The following is a 17,185-nucleotide window of genomic DNA, read 5'->3' as shown; positions in this document are numbered from 1 at the left end:
GAGCGCAAGCAAGCAAAGGGGGCAAATGTCATTAGAGGAAGCTTCCAAAGAAGTGAGATTCAAGGCAGGCTGAGGCAAAGAACAGAGCCTCTCAGGTTAAGGGAGTGACTTGAGCAAAAATATACATCAGGAGAAGGGAGGCATCGGGTGGCCCAGGCACAGCAGGGCGGAGATGAGCAGGACCGAGCCTCAGGCCCCTGGCTGGCGCAGTCTGGGAATGGTGGTTGGGGCAGGATAGCAGGACTGGAGAGGAGGAACCAGGTCAGACTCCAGAGAGCCTGGAGGGGTGTCCACCACCGTTTACAGGCCAGGAGAACAGGGCTGTTCTTGGAAGGCAAAGTTGGCCATATCATGTGGGAAGAATTAAAGGAAGTAGAGGGTGGAATAGAAAACTGGTTAGAAGATGGCCTGAGTGGTCTAAGTAGGAGGGGCGAAAAGAGCTTCCTCCCTCTGCTTAGACATGAGAGAGATATAAGTAAGCAAGATGTCAAGGCATCTTTCCCCTCAAAAAAAGACAATTTCCAGAGTCTCTCACCACAGCATTCCATGGCAGAGTCGGGGCAACTTCCCAGATGTCCTGCACTTGTAGCACTCAGGGGGCCCAAAATGGAAGCTCAGAACCATAGCTCTGAGGGCAGAGCACATCTTTCCATGCCTTCCAAAGCCAAGGTTAATTATATTCAGTACAACCGGTGTTTATTATCTTTTTATTCTTTGGAGGGAAAAAAAGTGGTATTTTATTTCCCTGTACAGTATATATTTGAACGTTATATAACACACTTTTATGTAACAGGTTCTTGACATAAAACAACGTTTTCTTCACTATCTAAATGTATTTGGGGAACAACTGGCATTAAATTGTGTGTGTGTGTGTGTGTATGTATGTGTGTGTGTGTGTGTGTGTGTGTGTGTGTGTGTGTATCCCCAAGGCTGTGGACATCTTCAGGATAAGGAGCTGGGGAGAAGAGGGAGAAGGTGAGACACTTTCAAAAGGTCTCTTCCCTAGTGAGGAGCTCTGCGGATGGCTACAAAGTGGGCAGGGGGCAATGATTTCTCTTCGCACACAAGAAGCTGCCTGGGGATGGGCTGGCTGAGCCACGCATGAGGCCTGCTTGTGCAAGAGAGAAACAGGAGTAGGCAAGAGAGACAGAAATGCACAACAGGATGCGAGAAGAACGCTCGCCAGCCCTTGTAACTGCTACTAGAGTAATATCCAAACACGCATCTCTTGTGTCCCAATGCTCAGGACTTCAGTCATGCTTAAAAGGACGTGCACATCACATTTGTCAGCAGGAAGGCTGGTCACCGATCACTGAGGGCCTATTAGGCTCCTGGCTGGGTGCTTCCCACACAGGATCGAATCCAGGGGTTCCTCCCAGGAGGCATCCACTACAGTGCTTCCAGAGCAGGCCTTGGGGTCCCTTGAGCACAAATCCTGCCCTCCCCCATCCAGCTGGGGGGCCTTGAGCAGTTTACAAAACCACCCACTTGTGGATAAGTGAGGATAATCATTGCATCTACCTCTTGGGGTTGTTATAAGGATTAGACAAGTTGACAAACATAAGATAACTAACATAGAAAGTGTTCAATAAATGTTAGCTGTGATTAGCGTCATCATTATTATCCCTGTTTTGCAGATGAGGTAAATCAGGCTCAAAGAAGCTAGCTACTGGGCTGTCGGAAAAGTCATGATGTATTTTTCTATGTTTTTCATTGCAAAAATGCATCATGACTTTTCCAACAACCCAATAATTTGCCCAGGTCACACATTTCAAACTAGCGGTTGAAGGCATACATACAAGTAAACGTTTTACTCAGTATACGTACAAAATCCAATGGGTAGAGTATTAACCAGAATATTAAATTAGGCAGACCATCCGCCCCCTTCTTTAACCAGTGTGGATAAACAAGAATTTACACTACTTAAAAGAACAGAATGTACTAACAGAAGAATCATTTGCTATCATATGCCAGCACTCAACATCCCTCTGAAACAAAGATGACTAAAGCTTATCCAGTGCCCTCTCTTGGATGTTAAGAAGTAACGAACTCAAACCCTCTTTCCATGTAGACCTAATTACGCATGACCATGTCCACTTGTGCCCCTATCGCATCCCTCGTCTCATGCCCCCACCTCTCCACAGGCGTATCCCCCTTCCCTCTACCTGCTTAGTCCCTGAGTGCCTACACCATCCCATCTCCCCCTCCAGGCTGTTCATTGGAATTGCATAAGCATATCCTAAAGGCTCCCTGTGCCTGTCATTTGGGGAAACCAAGATGAACTCCCCGCAAAGTGTCTGGCCTGAGCAAGCTGGTGAGACATTCCCAGAGGCAGCCCAATACCATATAGAATGCAGCAGCACCGAAGAGAATTAGGGGCACACAGGGCTGGGCCACAACTGCTGCCGGGCATGGGGAAAAGGAAAAACAAAATGAAGAAATAGCTCCTGGAGGACCCAGCACTTGAGCTGGGTCTTCAAGCAGAGTGGATTTGGACATGAGAAGTCTGCAGCACGGAATAGACCAAGGGCTGGTCCAGGGGCTAGATGGCCCTTTAGTATGACTGGACAGTCTGTGCACACAGCCAGGTCTGGTAGACAAGTGGGCTGGATGTGGAGGGGCAAGAAGCAGCAGCAGTACAGACAGCTAACGTTCACCGCCTGCTGACTACGTGCCACGAATAATAACGTCATTATTTTTAATGTTTTAACTCATTTAGTCCACACCACAACTCTCTGACATTAAGGATTACAGTAATCCCAGTCTTACGGGTGAGGACACCAAGACATAGAGAGCAAAGCTACTTGACCACAAGTCATAATGCTAACTAAGGAACAGTTGGGATATGAAATCTGGCTCCAAAGTCTGCACTCTTAACCACCTAACCAAAGTGCCCCTCAGGACAGCTTGAGGGTGAAGGGGTGCAAGTACCGGGGCGCCAGGGGATGAAGAGACAGTGCTTGTAGTTTACAACCTTCAACTCCAAGGCCATGAATGCTGGCTACAGGCTGCTGTTAATGTGTAGAGAGGACCTGCTAGCAGCTGAAGCAGGAGAGACAGAATAGGACTAAAAGTGGGACCCGGGTGAGGGGGATGATGTGAAGAGCGGAAGTCAGGACAGACACCTACCACCTTCAGGGTATGCGGGAAGAGAACCAAAGAGCATCATGACCCAAAGACTGAGGAAGAAGGGGATTTCAAGAAGGAAGGAAAGAAAGGCAGGGTAAAAGCTGCAAAGAGGCCGAGAACAACCATCTTGGACTATAAATGGGCCTCTAGAATTCAAGACTTTTAGTTTCTGGAGATCTGTGAGAAAAACATATAAAAAAGGGTGGTAGACAGGAAAGCCAGAGGGGAAGGGCTAAGGATGGAGCAGATGAGAGAGTACAGGTGAATGTTCACAGCTCTGTGAGAGGCGGCCAGGCAGGGAGGGGAGAGAGAGAGACATGCAGACTCAGGGCGGACCAAGTGCAGACATGGGAAAGCCGCCTGTTGCAGGTCTGTTTCTTCCCCTTCCTAAATCAAGACAAAGGTTGTTCTGGGGTTGGTGAGGAGGCTGAGGACAAACAATCCAAAGAGTAGTCTAGTGACAGGACCCTGGCAGCGGTGGGAGAGAGTGACAGCAGGCACTGAGGGAAGGCTTCCTGTGTGCAAGGCTTTTTACATGCATCATCTCCCTTGATTCACATACAGGGCCCAGGAGGCAGGCACTGTCACTACAGCACAGGGAAGAAGGCTGCGGTCAGAGGAGTCAAGCCCTTGTCTAAAGCCGCACAGCCAGAACCCAAATCCTAGGTCCTGCCACCAGACTCCAGGCTCCCACCCCAAGTGAGGGTTTAAGGAGAGGGAGCAGAGGGGAGATCCACTTGCTTTTTCTGAACTAGGAGGGGAGAAGGAGACATGAGGAAAAGAGACAGGGCATTCTGAGCAGCAAGAAAGAGATACTGAGGGAAGCTTAAGTCAGAGCAGGTCTTTTTTCAAGACAGAGGAGAAAAAGCCAGGGGGGTGTTTGGGGTAAGTCCAGGTGTTGTGATAAAGTGGCAATGAGACAAGGACTGTGGAGGAGAGTGACATGTCTGTGTTTCTGGACTCCTAACTAAACCTCAAGGTCCAGAAAGGAGTTTTGTTGTTGTTGTTGTTGTTGTTTTTACTTTCATGCAAGTGTCTACCATGAAGCTAATCAAAGTTACTGCCTGTAATGGTAACATTGTAAGGGGCAGAAACTGTTTCTTTAATATTGACTTTCTCCCACCACAATGCGAGCTGAGAAAGCTCATAGAAGAAAGGCAACCCTTATACCAAAGACAGATATTAAATATTTAGTTTTTATATATTCTTATGCAATTTTGTTCACATAGCCAAGTCTTTCTACAGTGCTTGTCCATTGTTTAGTATATAAACTGGGTAGAGATGGCTGGTTTGGAGGCATAAATATGAAAGCATGGCCACTTCCTTTTCTTTTCTGGGGTGGGCAAACCTCTTTTACAAATAGCAGACAAACTCCTGGTAGCCATCATTTTATAAATCATTTGAAATGGATTCTTTAGAACACCATCTGTTGATCTGTTTAAGTTTCATATGAAAATAGGACGTTAGCTCAGATGCTCTGGAGTTCCACCAGGTAAATACCAACCTGAATTCAAATGTATTAAATATTTAGAGACACAAAGAACTTCATAGGAGAAGGAACCTTTGAGATCACCTAGTTCGACTGATTCCTTTCCATCTGAGGCTACTAGAACTCAGAAAGGTTCAGCAACTTGCCCCAAGTGGCATAGCCACAAACGCCCAAGTCTGGGCTGAAACCAACATCACACCTGCTTTTTTCCCTCTCCCTCATTTTAAATTTTAGGGGTTGGAAAGGTACAAATTTAACTAAAGTTTTAACTGATTATTATCATCATTATTCACTGGCTAAATCTATGATCAAAACCAAAATGCCTCTACAGATCCAGCTTCAGGGGACACAGACCATTTCAAACTGTGCCCAGGGCATTTTAAAGTCTTCTAAATATGTTCAGCAATTTTAAAGACTTATCAATAAAGTGAACTCAATAACAGAGAATGGACTGAAAGATTCAATTTTATGTTTTAAAAAATATTTTTCGAGTTTCATTGATATGGAAATCAAATTTAACAGCAGTGATATATTTTTTTCTTGCAAGCACAGAAAGCATGTGATTATTCAAAACTGCTCAGGAGCAGCAATGATTATTTTAAGCTCATGATTCAACCAGTACATTAATTAAAAAACTCCACCAACCCAAATTGACAGATCCTGGTATCAATGGGACCAGAAGAATTAAAATAATAGTTGTCATATAAAAATAGATTAAAGGGGGGAACGGCAGTAGATGTCAGAAGGACAAATGACAAAAAGTGTTCTGGGAAATGAGATGCAGCTAATGGGAAATCTTCACGAATTTATTTTTTAAAAAAAGAAGATCCTGGAAATACATGAACATACATCTTCTTCATAAACATCGAATCTTATTTCTGGAAGCTGGGTGATAAAACTTGGCTAATAATTCCTTACTGACAAGTAACTTTGTAAGCAGGGAGAAGAGACCCCGGCGCCCAAATGCCAAAACAACGCTAGATGACCAGGAAGGAGCCGAGGCGGGGAGGGAAAAAAGGACAAGGAATGTGGTGTCAGGGGTGTCTGCCTGGTCTCCCGCCGGCAGCACACATTTGACAACAGATCCCAACGTCCGGCGTAGCTCTTCCGTCCCCTGCGCCTGCACCCCAGCATCAGCGGGCGCCTGGCAGCCGGCTCTCGCGACCCCTCGGGGAGGCTGACTCGCGCCCCACAAGGTCGGCACTGATTTCTATTCTTCCACTTCTCCCTCGGAGCAAACGAAAGCTCTTTTGGCTGTCAACGCCCGGCAATCACGAGCGGGAACCTTTTCCTGCTCTGACATCTGTCAAACCTGGTACTAGAGCCAGCCTCGCGGCGACCTCCGCGGGGCTCCAGGGCTCCAGGGCCGGCGGCGGGCCCACACCTGGACGCCGGGCGACATCCCCGCGCCGTGGAGCACCTGCTCGCATACCCTCGGGGGCTGCCCAAGACCCAGAAGGCGCAGGCCGGACGAAAGTTCGCAGGCTGGGGTCGGCCCCATTTCGGGCCGGGGATTCCCGGGTGCAGCGCCAGCCCCGCGACAGGGCCGAAGGGGAGGGCAGGCTCGGACTCCCCAAGCCCGACGGAGACGCCCTCCCCGCCCCCACCCAGCCCTGCAAGCTCCCGAAAGGGAAGTGAAGGAGAGGAGGAGGAAGGGCAGAAGCGGCATCGCTCGCCCAACGTCCTTGGGGTGCAGCCGTCAATGATAGTCCCCTCGGGAGTCCCCGCAGCTCCCGAGGATACATCCTTTGGACTTGCCCTCAGCTGGTCCTTGCTCCCAAAGGGCGGAGCTGTCCCTTTAAGAGGCATCTGGCTGCTCCCTACCCCAGGCAGGTAGCGATGCCCGGGGAGGGAAGGAGGTACTCCCGCGGACACTTTACCGGTCCCTTTAGAGGCGCCTGCGGCACCTCTGCCTGCCCTACCCTGCAGCGCTAGCCCCCGTGCAGGAGGATGGGGGCGGACGGGCGCGGCTCCTTTAAGGGGAGCAGCCTCCCCACGGCCCGGGTGGGGGCAGGGAGCGGGCACGGGCCCTTTAAGGCCGGCAGCGGGCACGTCGGGCAGGGTTCCCCGGCGGCCGGGCTGCGCCCCGGGCGGCGGCAGGGTCGCCGTGCCTGCTAGGGTGCTAACGGCCTCCCACGGGGTGCTCGGGGCCGCGCCGCTGACCGCCACCATCCCGACACTCACCGTGGCTCGCCGGGAGCGCCCGCGCCCGCGCCCCCACTTCGATCCCGCGGCGGCCGCGGCGGTGAGTCCGGCGCGGGTAAACAGGCACCTCCGTCCCTGACCTACTTTCTGCCTTCCCTAAATGTCGCACCACTAACCTACTTTCCGACCAATCCGCTCCCCGCCGGCCCAGGCCCGGCCCCCCGCCCACCAATCGCTGTGCCCAACCCCCCTTCCCCGCCCACCAATGGAGGAGCCGCGGAGCCCGGATACCTGCCTCTTCCCGCCAGCCAATCCGAGAGCCCGAAGGGAGCCAGCCTCGGAGGTCGGCCCCGGCCAATCCGCGCATGGCTTGGCGCCCTGCTGGCCAGTTATACGGCTGCTAGAGAGGCCGCTGGCCAATGGCGAGGCAGCGGGGGCCGGTTTACCTGCTACTTTCCCGCCACCAATCGTTTGGCACACAGAAGCGCACGCCCGGCGGAGAGGACCAATCCTTGCGCTTTCCCTGGATTTCCTCGCCCCTGCTGTCTCCCTTTCCCTTTAGATCGCTCGCTCGCGGTGGCCACTGCGGTTGCAGACGCCGCGCTCCTTGCAGTCTGCTGGGATGTCCCTCTTCTCTAGGACCCTGGCTTGCGCCTGGCTCACCACTCTCACCTCTCGTTCTCCTCCTTTACTCGGGGCACCCTGACGAAAAGCAGCATTTCCTCACTTCCCTCCTACCAACTCCATCTAAGAAGTAAATTTTAGGAACACGGAGTGCCAGACCCTTCCTAAAACACCTTGGTTTGCAAAAGTCCAAACGAGAGAACGAATACTTAGGATGTCTAGAAGGCTTTTTCATCTAAGTGTTCTTACGTTCTTTTCGTTACTCTTGACCTCCAAGCGTCCCGTTGGAGCTGTCATTCTCGTAGAAAAAACTGGAAAAAAAAAGAGAAAACTGAAGCCCGGAGCGATTCTATTGCAGTTTCCTTCCTTTAGCGGGGTTTTGACGACCTACTGTGTGGCAGACTCCGTCCCAGCGGCCGCGCACTCCACCTCCAAAAACTGTCCCCAGAGCAAGAAAGGAACAAATGGTTACAGGAAATAAACGTTTCATTCCAAGACACAACTTCGAGTACTGAGAGGACATAGACTCCGTCTTATTTTCACGTCTCAAGCACTTAGCAGAGACCCTTTAACCCAAAGAACTCCCAGCCCTTCTAGATGTTAAACTCCCTGAGTACAAGACGGTGCCCCTTTAGCACCTAATGAGTGGCTGGAAGGGCAGGGTCAGGAGCCTGGCACCGAGTAAGTGTTCCATAAATGTTTGTTGACTGAAAAGTGAACAAATGGAACTAAATCACTGCACTCAATTGTGTGACCCATGCTAGCCCCTATGACTCTAGAATTCTAGCCTTGTTCCTTGAACACAGACACTGCATTTTAACCATTGTGGAACTGGTGCCCATCCCCAGTACATTGCTAGGCACAGAATGGAGTGGTTGCCCAGTAGTGCCTGTGGTCTGAGTGTTGACTATTTTCAAGGTCAACCAATGAAGCTACCAATAAGCTTCATTGGTTGCTTATTACTGCTCCTAAGTTCACATGCAAGAGGAATCATACTGCTATTTACTTTGTCTCTGCCCTGATTTCCTAAGTAGACCACTCTATATAAGTGGGATTTTAGCAATGCTCTTGACAAGATATTGTAGACAAGTTGAAGAAATATAGTCCTGGATTCTAGTATAATTAATTGGATGTATAACTGGTTAAGAAACCATAACTTAAAGATACTGATTAATGAATCCATGTTGACCAGAAGAAAGGGTGAAGAGAATCAACATTTGTGCAGAATCTACCCTATGCTAAATGCTTTCCTGGCATCTTCTCCTTTAACCCTTACCACCCCATTTTACAGATGAGGAAACTGACACTCAGAGTTTAACCAGCTGGCCCAAGGTCACACAGTAGGTGTCAGAGCCATAATGCAAGCCAGATTTATTTGACTTCAAAAGCTTCATACCGCACCAGCTACCATCAGGATAACAGAAGGCTCTCTCCAGAGCCCAGATGTCAGGACTTTTACCAGTTCTGTGAAGGGAACCCCAGAGGATTTGCATCACATTTCCAGATGACACAAAGCTAGGAGGGGGAAAAACACCATTGCACTACATAAGCCAAATGCAATGTTGGAGCACTAGGCTGACTCTAACAGAGATGAATGTGGGGGTCCCACCCTGGGAAACCAAGTACTGAAAGGTAGGCTGGGGGCAGAGATATCTTAACAGTTGCATGTAAGAGCAAGACTAAAGGGTCTTAGGTGACAGACAATTCAGTCTGAGTCCTCAGTGAAGTGTGGCTGCCAAAAATATGTGAATGCTGTCTTAGACTGAATGAATAGAAGCGTGATATGTAAAGCCAGATGGGTGTTACACTGCTGCCCAGTGCTGGTCATTACACATATGGAATACTGTCTCCAATTAAGGCTTGGCAAAGAAAACTTTTCTACATGCACAGAGAGAGGGACCAGGACGTAAAGAGGCTGGAAACTACGTCATAGGAGTAAAGATTAAAGGAAGCAGAAGGTTTTGCCCCAAAGGGTACAAGGTAACTGTCTTCACATATTTGAAGAGCTGTCAAATAGAAGAGAAATTAGACTTATTCTTCAGGGCCCTAAGGGGTGTAAAGGGGACCTGTGGGGAGAAACTCTAGAATGAATAAATACAAAGACTTTTCTAACAACTAGAGCCTCCCCGGCCTTGATAAGTTGAGTTTCTTGTCACAGAAAGTGTCCAAGTAAGGATTGGGTGGCCATGTGGTAGGAAGGGGGCTGGAATAGGTGTCTGTTTAGGACTTTGCCCCTCTGAGATGATGCAGGTTCTATCCTCACATCTTTGTTTTCTTTTTTTTTTTAAGTTTATCACCCTGCCTTTTTCTACCCTCAAAACAATCTGTGGCCTCAGTGGCTAAGCTACTGTTTCTCTTCGTGTGCACCTGTTCTTCCATCTATAATTATACCTTCACCTGTGCTTCTCTCTGTTGGAGATCCAAAAAACCTCCATTTTCCACTGGTACCTACTTTTCCTTCATTGTCTACCTTCCAGAATATTGGCTTTTAAATTCTCTGGGCACTGTTAAGGTCATCATATGATCCTCAATCTAAAGTTCACTGGGCATGACTAGAATCACATGGATAAAAGGAAGAGGAAAGAAAACATTTATTGAGCACCTAGTGTGTGTCAGGTGATATAAGTACATTATCTAATGTAATCTTCATATTAACCTCAGCCGTTGGTATGCTCACTGTCCACACTTGCAGGCTGAAACGACTTTTATCAACTAACTTAACCCCAGTTTCCTCATCAGTAGTATGGGAATAATCTAATGTCTACTCGACAGGATCGTTGTGAGAATTAAATGAGATAATAGATAGTAGAAAGCCCTTAGCACCATGCCGGGCACACAGTAAAGATTCAATATGTATTAGCTTAAATATGAACTAGATATTTACCGTGCCCATTTTAGAGATAAAGTTAATGAGGATAAAGTAGTGTAAACCACAGTAGCTCCCCCAAACTCTGATTCAATGGTCAGGTATATTAGAATTAACTGAGCGATTTTTTAAACCACAGATTCCCAAGTCCCAATCTGGAAGATTCTGATTCAGTATTACTGGGATCTGAGATTCAGTCAAATTTGGGAACTGCTGGTCTAACGGAATAAGCACAGGCTCTGAAGTCCAACAGATTTGAGAAGCCAGTGACAGGACCAGGAAGTCATGCAGCTGTGCTCTCTTTGGAAGGAAGTTGGGGAGTCCTGATGGACATGTTCTTGAGGAAAACCAAGAGGAATGTGTTGCTATAAATAACAACAACAACATTTACTGCAGGTTTACAATGTGTCAAGTACTGTTCTAAGAGCTGTATATGCATTATCTCATTCAATTCTCGTAAACCCCTGTAAGATCAGTACTTCAATTATTCGTGTTTTACAATTGGCAAAACTGAAACACAGAGGGATTCTGATGTCTCAGGCTACTTAGGCAGTCTGACCCCAAAGTTCACACTCTGAAGTACTTCAGTAAATCACCTGCTTCTTTAGACAATTCCTTTGGAAAACAAAGAAACTTAACAATTTAGACACATAGATTCAGACCTCAGCAATTCAAATGTGGTGTCATCTATTCAAAGGTGGTGAGTATTTTTTTTTAACTCTCCAATTGATGGGGTTTTATGTGGGGGGATAGGAGAATACCCAAGACTATGTCTTGGGGATAGAGGTATTATTGTCTCACACTTAAGGAATGCAAGAAACAGAAGCCTCATCTACTAACTTAAGCCCAAAGGGGGAAGTTTATTAAGAGGAGACAAGTGTCTCTCATGGGACCCTAGAGTAAGAGGTACAGCAAGTCCTCACAAAGAACTAAACCTGGGCACCATCAGGTAAGAAGCAGTTCCTAGCTCGTCCTCTCTCCAGGGTAACGTGGCCTCTGTACTCATCTTGTCTCTGCCCATCTGCTTTATGATTCTCTTTTTCTGTAGCTCTTCACCCTCCACCCCATTTGCACAGGGACTTTCATGAATGCTCTCAATTGCTAAGGTGGGGAGGAGGATGGAGTGGGGGAAGCGGAGAGGGGAGGGGCAGGGGGAAGAGAGGGAGAGGGAGAGGGAGAGGGGAGGGGAAGGGGAGGGGGAGGCTCAGACAGGTAATTCTCAAAGTGAGGGGCATGGGCTGAGAAAGATTCCCCAAAGGTGCTTATTGACGTGAAAAAAGAGAACAGGAGCAAATACAGAGTAATAGAGCAAGAGAAAGAGAAGCAAGAAGTGAAAAGCCAGGTTTGAAAAACTTGGGAAGACAGTCTCAAAAGACAGGTTTAGAAGCAAGCTAAAGGAAACATACACTTAAGAAAAAGGTTTTGGTTAGAACAATGAAGAGCTCTGACTGTAAAAAAGCTGTTTTACTAAAACTGCTTCTAGAACCAGGAGATGTACCAGAGGATATTGGGGAAATCAAGAACAGAAACAAAGACATGACATGGTACCAGACAGTAGAGATCACTTTTTGAAGACATTTGTTATTTAAGGGAACTTAGATAAAGAATCATAACTATCTCTTAGCAGCCAACCCAACTGAAAGTGGTTTATGTTCATATGTGTATGTGTGGTTTGATTTTGAAAAAAATCAAGGTTGACATATCTGGGCATATAAAAATGGGAATTTTTTAAAAAGCAGGCATTCATAGGTTAAGCAGTGTTCATAACTCTGTCAGCTGCTGTCTGAAAGGTCTCCTTCGGTTCTTTTTTGAATGGGATTGTCATAGCAGCTCAGAATGGGAGAGCAATAATACCTCACTTGGAATCTCTCCTAGACGATGTAATTAAGCTTTAGACTAGATCTTGCTTGCAGAAATGGCCAAGATTCCAGAGGTCTTGGTGCTCTGATGTCAAAGGGGTTTTTCCATTTGGCTGAGGGGTATTGGCTAGAGGGAGCTAAAGCACCAGTTACCACATGGCTTCTCAACAGAGGCCCTAATGAACAAAAACACACTGTCTTCACAAAACTGATATAGTTTTTGCCCTGCTTTGCTAGAATAAGCAGCACCAACATTCACTTTCTGGATAATATTTTTTTTAAAAGAAGTATTCATTGTAGTTAGTAAAGCAAAATGAAGTGTTAAGCCATTTAAGAAATGCATTAACTAAAAAAAAAAGACATGCATTAACTAAAAAAAAAAAATACAGTGTGCTTTTTTTTTTTAAGATTTTATTGGGGAATTGGGGGAGGGGACCAGCCAAGTTGTTGTTCTTCAATCTTCGTTGTAGAGGGAGCCAGTTGCCATCTGGCTTCTTGTCAGCAGCTGGTGGCCTCTAAGCTCAAGATGCTGTGTTTAATCTTAGCTGTGGGTGGGTATAGCCACCATCCCATGCGGGAGTCGAACCAGCAACCTTGTTGTTAAGAGCACACGCTCTATCCACTGAGCCATCCGGGTGGCAGCTCAGCTCCAGGTGCCGAGTTCAGTCTTAGTTGTGGGTGGACATAGCCCACCGTTGAACAGGCAATGTTGTTGTTACACCAGCTAATCCATCCTGCCACCTGTTGGCAGCTCAGTGACAGCTCAGCTCAGGGTGCAGCGTCACTGACTCACGTGGGAATCAAACCGGCAGCCCTGTTGCTCAGAGCTTGCCCTGTTAAGCCAACTTTTAACCAGCTGAGCACTTGGCCCGCCCTACAATGTGCTTTTGAAAAAAGAAAAAGGGGATGGATTGGAGGATTTGATCTAACATTATCAAAGCATACTATAAAACTGTGATGATTAAAATAGTCTGGTATTGTTTAGAAACAGACCAATAGATGAATGAAAAGGCACAGCATCCAGAAACAGACCCAAAGAATGTAAAAATTGAGTATAATATAATGGTGAATTTTAAATTCTTGGGGAAAAGATGGTTTTTTCAATAAATGCTACTAAGACAACTAGCTAGCCATATGGAAACATATAAAGCTTGCTCTCTACCCTAATCCTTACACTGTTATTTAGGATTTAAATATAAGTGTGAAATCTATAAAAACACTAGAGAAAATATGGGTAAAATTTTTGTAAGCTTGAAAGGTCTTTCTAAGCATAATACAAAATCCAGAGACCATAAAAATAAAGGTGAATTTCACACACACACAGAGAGAGAGAGAGAGAGAGAGAGAGAGAGAGAGAGTTAAAATATTGGTGTATTTTCTTTGTAAAAAAAATTTTTTTTGTAATTGTATTATATTTTTACCTAATTTTTATCACACTGAAATTGTGTTTGGCATCCTGCTTTTAAAAGTTAATCTGGGGCCGGCCGAGTGGCGTGTTGGTTAAGAGCTGGCTTGGGATGCCAGAGGGCCCCAGTTCACATCCCACATATGAGGGCCAGTGACACTGCCCTCTACAGCTAAGATGAATAACAGCTCAATTTGGAGATGGGCTGCCATGAGTCGCTGGCGATGGAGTAGGTTGCAACCCCTGCTACAGTGGGTTGCCATGGGCTACCGTATGTAGCCAGCAGCCAGCGTGAGCGGCCAGCAGCTGCAGTGAGCGGCCCTCCACAACTAGACTGAAGAACAAAACGACAGCAACTTGTCTGTTCCCCTTCCCCCAATTCCCCAATAAAAAAAAATCTTTAAAAAAAAAAAAGTTAATCTGTTGTGAACATTGCCCCATGCCATTAAGCCTTATTCTACAACATGATGTCTAATAGCTACAGAATATTTCATTGTATGGAGGAACCGTACACCATTATGCAAGAACCTCGCACGGTTTCTAATTTTTCTCTATTATAAACAGTTGTGAGTAGCGTATAGGCTTATGGGATAGGCCCACAGCATTCCTACCCTACATCATTACCGAATCCGTTGGTATAGATAAGGAATAAAACACATATTTTTGTAAGGTGGTTGTGTTTTCTCCTCCTGCTACTGCTTCTTTATCATATATCTTATGTGAAAGACACCAGGAAATTTATATGCTGTCCAGTTACAAACAAAACTGGAAATGACTATAGCTTGATAAGTGGTCTCTGGAAAATTTATTACTCCAATTCTGTGTTTCAAAGGGCACTCCAGCTATCAAAAGGATTGATTAACAATAAAACTTACTGGAAATAAAGATATCCAAATCTTGAGGACAAATAGAGTCATTTAGTTCTGGTTGTATTGTTATTATGTTTGCCCCATATGCTGTCTTTTCCTTTACGCATCTACTGCTAAATCGTTTCTTTGTAATATGCCAGAGAAAGGCAAGGAAATATGATCAAATGATGCTACTTCTTAGTCCTTGGGAAACTGGATTCGTGACAAAGTTGAAAGTCATCAGCAAAACAAGGTTGTCAAGTGACCTGTCTGCTCATAAATTTCCCTCTCGCAGTGCCTTTGTCCACATTAATCTGACTCACACCTGCTTCTCTGCTTAAAGGTCACTTCCTCAGGGAAGCCTTTCCTGACCTCCCAGCCATAAAAAGCACCCTATACTTCCTCTCTCAAAGCACTATCACCCTTGTAATTTTTTATCTTCCCATAAACCCTGTGAGGCAGATACCATGCCTGTATGGTTCACTCATGTCTCCCATAGCTACCAAAGTAACAGCACATTCACTAAAACAAATATTGTTTGAATGATGAATAATGAATGATGAAGAGATATAAAAGTGAGCTGTACCTCTTCCATGGAAACACACAAGACATCTCCTGCCACAGACAAACATAGGAATCACTCCCTTCAATTACCTGTCCCTCCATCAGAGAAAACTCCCAAGCCGTCCTTTCTAAAATAGCAGCCTCCCTGTTTCACCCCACCTCTGTCATTCTCTACCCCTTTACCCTTCTTGAGTGTTTTTTTTTTTACTTTTCTTTATAACATTTACTATTACCTGACATTTCATTGAGTGAGGTCTGACAATTAAGTTCATGAACTTGTCCTAGAAAAAGTGCTACATACCTCATTGCTGAATATCACTACGGTCACCTTTGAAGTACTCCCCTTGGGAAGCTATGCACTGATGCCAGCGCCTAGTCCACCATTCAAAGCAATTTTGGAACTCTTTTTCTGGAATGGCCATCAGAGCTGTTATCATGTTACCCTTGATGTCCTGAATGTCATAAAAATGTCTTCCTTTCAATATTTTCTTTATCTTCGGATAAAGAAAGAAGTCATTGGGGGCCAGATCACGTGAGTAGGGAGGGTGTTCCAATACAGTGATTTGTTTACTGGCTAAAAGCTCCCTCACAGTCAGTGCCACATGAGCTGGTGCATTGTCGTGATGCAAGAGCCATAAATTGTTTGCAAAAAGTTCAGGTCGTCTAACTTTTTCTTTTTTTGTTGTTGTTGTTGTTTTTTTAAGATTTTTATTGGGGAATTGGGGGAATGGGAACAGACAAGTTGCTGTCGTTTTGTTCTTCAGTCTAGTTGTGGAGGACGTTGCTTCACTGGCCCAAGTTGGCACCATCATTGCGCTCTTCCCGGGCGAGGCAGATCAGTCGCCGGCTTCTGGACGGCCGCTCACTGCGGCTGCTGGCCGCTCACACTGGCTGCTGGCTACACACGGTAGCCCATGGCAACCCACTGCCACAGGGGCTGCAGCCTACGCCGTCGCCAGCGACTCACAGCAGCCCAGCTCCAGGTTGAGCTGTTGTTCAGCATCTTAGCTGTGGAGGGCAGTGTCACTGGCCCTCATATGTGGGATCCGAACCGGGCCCTCTGGCGTCCCAAGCCAGTTCTTAACCATCGCGCCACTCAGCCGGCCCTCTAACTTTTTCATACAGCCTTTTCAGCACTTCCAAATAGTAAACCTGGTTCACTGTTTGTCCAGTTGGTACAAATTCATAATAATAATCCCTCTGATATCAAAAAAGGTTAGCAACATCGTTGCAACAAGTTCGGGAACTGAACTGTCAAATGTAGTATATTCACTCATTTATTGTATGTTCCCTGCAGAAGGTCTGTGAAAAAATATTTTTACTGCTCTATCTCACATACCTAGTATAGTCTCTAGAATATAATAGGTGTGTAATAAATATTAGTTGAATGAATGAAATTCCAGAGAGCAACACAATTGGGCCATTTTGGCCTTCGAGTAGTCTTATCAGACTTCAGCAAAATCCACTACAATATAAGGAAAAAAGAATAAGCTATTTTTTTCTTCATTTTTCCTGCCTTAATTAGTTGCATTGTTCCTATCACTTATTAGCCATTTTTAGAGTTGCCACTATCAATATTTTTATGTTTTATCCTCTGATAGTGAGTTGACAATATGTTCAAATAAAGTATTTCATTGAGTATAAATAGAAGCAAACAACAAACTTTTCTGAACGATATACTGAGAATGGTGGGGGTTTTCTTGTTTGTTTTATTTTGTCTTTTTGATCAGAGAGTCAAACAATAGGGAGTAGGAAGCTGATTCGCCTTTGAGAAAATAAGTTGTTATATCCACTGGAAATTATGCCAGCCCTTAAAATGTTAAATATGAAGTTAAGCCATAAATCTATTTAAAAAAGTCAAAGAAAATGTAATAAATAGTGCTACATGAAAAGGAAGATCCCCTATCATATACCGAGTGACTAAAATTCTGTAAGATATGTACCTATAAATAAAGTTGTAAGTGTTCATAGAGAATGTCAATAATCTTATTGTAGAGATTATAGGATAAACTTTCTGCAAAGTTGTGTATAATAATAAAAATAATTTTAAAAGGACGCCAGTAGAGCCAAGTGTCCGAGAACACTTCATGTGTTCTCTGGATCACTTGATGTTATTCTGGTTTTCTCTCCTTAAAGTCACCAGTTAGCCACCTTGGAATTGGACAGCCCCTGAGATAACTTGCCCTGGTTGGGCTGGCATTCCTGGAAAATTCCAACGTGATCTGCTCTTAGGCCTAGGAGTCCCTTTTTTGTCTC

At 45.7% G+C, this 17,185-nt stretch overlaps 1 protein-coding gene across 5 annotated transcripts in view; it reads right to left on the bottom strand.

Moving 5' to 3' along the window:
- BMAL1 (basic helix-loop-helix ARNT like 1) overlaps window positions 1–6,933 on the bottom strand; it is a 97,542-nt gene extending 90,609 nt beyond the window's left edge. For all 5 annotated transcript variants that reach the window (XM_019652831.1, XM_019652834.1, XM_019652835.1 and 2 more), the window contains exon 1: window positions 6,803–6,933. The gene's annotated coding sequence lies outside the window, so the exon portion shown is untranslated. The remainder of the gene's footprint in view (window positions 1–6,802) is intronic.
- Between the last annotated feature and the right edge of the window lie 10,252 nt (window positions 6,934–17,185).

This window comes from Hipposideros armiger, unplaced genomic scaffold (assembly GCF_001890085.2).
Source record: "Hipposideros armiger isolate ML-2016 unplaced genomic scaffold, ASM189008v1 scaffold_188, whole genome shotgun sequence".
NCBI classification, from domain to species: Eukaryota; Metazoa; Chordata; class Mammalia; order Chiroptera; family Hipposideridae; genus Hipposideros; species Hipposideros armiger.
Note: the sequence above shows the minus strand (reverse complement) of the source record. Positions and strands in the feature narration are given on the sequence as shown.